The sequence below is a fragment of the Gavialis gangeticus genome, unplaced genomic scaffold (genome assembly GCF_001723915.1).
Source record: "Gavialis gangeticus isolate Ggan-Ray unplaced genomic scaffold, GavGan_comp1, whole genome shotgun sequence".
NCBI lineage: Eukaryota > Metazoa > Chordata > Crocodylia > Gavialidae > Gavialis > Gavialis gangeticus.
This window is the reverse complement of record NW_017729006.1, coordinates 48,538,713-48,541,255: the sequence shown is the minus strand read 5'-3', so window position 1 is coordinate 48,541,255 and position 2,543 is coordinate 48,538,713.

Below are 2,543 nucleotides of genomic sequence, written 5' to 3'. Positions count from 1 at the left end.
GAATTGGGGGGGGTGGGGGGGGAATCTAAAAGTTTCAGAGCTTTTTCCCAGATTTTTCTCTTTGAACATTTTCAACCAAAATGCAGTTTTCACATGAAGAACTTTGTTTTTGATTAAATCCTGTTTTCCAACCAAAGCTTTCTTTCACATATTTAATGGGGTATATTAATATTGCATTATTTTGGCATAAACTCCTAGGTTCATTTGCACATGTTAGCTTAAAATAATACCCCATCCTTTCCAAATACATAACAATAGAGCAGTGCAATTTTAAGGATTAAAGGAGGAAAAAGTCCTGCATACACAGTTTAATAAAACCCATATTCATGAACAGATATAAGAAACATTACACAAAGATTATGCTGATTTATCATGTAAGGAATTTTTGACAGGATGTTCTGGAGCTCATATATTTTTTATGAACTGTTGCTATTTTGGTGAAGCAAAGATATGGAGTGATTAATGTCAGTAAGTATTTATTCACTCATGCATTGTTACCCTGCAGCATGCTGAGATCTGTGATTAACTTCATCAGTAGTTTTCATTGTCTTTGTGCATTTTCCTTATTCTGTTTTTAATTTTTGGATGGTTCCATTTAATTTGAGCTCTATGGGCTGATGTTTCTCTAATTGGGAACACCAAAAATCAGAAGGAGCTCCAGTAAAGTCAAGAGGACTACACCAGCATGAAACCCTGATGAGAGGATAATAAAGTACTTTGATAACATTTATCATTGTAGCACGGTCTATTATAGTGAAATCATTCAGTACAGGTTTTATAGTGTCCAGATTCTTGCGTTATAAGCATGACACTTCATTATAATTTGGATCCTGAGAAGTTCTGATTAGCCCCAGTTCCCGTTAGCTTCAATAGGAGTTGGAGGTGTTCAGACACTCTCTAAGAATGAGGAATAGGGAGTTTGCACAGGCATAATTCTGTACCCCTGTGCCAGCTTTGTTACTGACTTTCCATCAGGGCCTGCCTTATGGGTGGGTGACCACCAAGGGTGCCATGGTCAGGGGGGTGCCCCCCCACACATACACACATGAGCAGCCTGTGCTCACAGAATCACTCTCCCCCTGGCCAATCCCCACCCCAGGCAGGAGAAATAGTGCCAGGTGCAGCTTGTTCCCCCCCACCTCCAACCACTGCTCAGGAGGAGCCAGGCTGGGCACATGCGGGAGGGGTGGCACCAGCTCCAGTCTGCCTGCCTTGCTTCCACACAGCAGCAGCAGTGGGTGTCCACTCACCTACCTGGCATACCATGCAGCTCCACCTCCTCAATAGACTGCACCCTCTGCCTTTGCCACCTACCTCTGCCTTCAGCAGTGCCACTAACTTGGAAGCCAGGGAGGTGCGGGGAGCACCAAAATTCAAGTTCACCCAGGATGCCATTTTCCCTAAAGACAGCCCTGCTTACCATGGGTAAGACCAGGGCCTAAGAAAAATGTAGACTCTAAGGATGGGAAAGTTTGTCCTGGCAATTTCCCCGGATGAAAGCGTGGCAGGGAGTAGCCCCAGAATAATACTCACTCCTTGCAGAACAAGACACTGCGGGCAAACACACACATCTCAATGTCCTCTAGGTCCTTGGACAAGACCCAGCTTTCATAGACAACTCCCATTCCTTCCTGCAAGGAACTTAGTCCTGTTCCTGCTGAGAAATGCACCCCAGTGTCTGCTGGAGAGCTAGGTAGATCCTCTGGGAAGAGCAAGCTGCTCCCTTCTCCCTCCAGAGCTTTCTTCCTGGAGTATTTCTAGTCGCTCAGGCTTTGCTTCTGTTCTTGAAAGGTTTGTGGTCATGTTCTTTAGGCAGCTTTCTGTCAGGCCTCTGCTGATAAACTGCCAAAGACTGTCAACCTCTCTGTCAACCACCTCCTTCTGCCTACTCTGCAGCTTTGCAGCTGGCAGCAACCAGGGATGCATCAGTTCTGGTCCTTATCCATTAGTAGCTGCCACAGAGTGGGACACCTAAACCCTGTCACTGATAAAATCCAACTCTAATCCTGCTTTTCCCCAACAGCAGCCTCCCAGCTGCCTTTGCTGGTTCTGTTGCCTCAATAACCTCAAGCTGCTGAACCTCTTATCTGTGGCATTGCATTCCCCTACCTTGCCTGCCCTTCACTGCACCCTAAGCTCAAAGATCCTGCCCTTGACTGCTACTCTCCTGACAGATGCACATCCCAGGTGGCCCACAGTGCAGTGGTTCTTCCGTATCCTCCTGTCTGCACTGGCGCACACCCTTCCCTAGCTGTCCCTACCCTAAGGAAGATGTCAGGAAGCAGCACCCAGTAGGGTGGATCACATTCAGAGCACAAGCCAGCAATAGATAGCTCCCAAAAGGGAAGGCATTATAAGATAATGACAGACAGACAGATGGATTGATCTAATATCATATCATATGATAGATACTATGTAATATAATAATATATAATACAATAGCTATATATAATATATTATACAGTGTATATATAATGCATTAAAATATTAATATATAATAATATATACCACTGTATACAATATACAATATGTATACATAATAA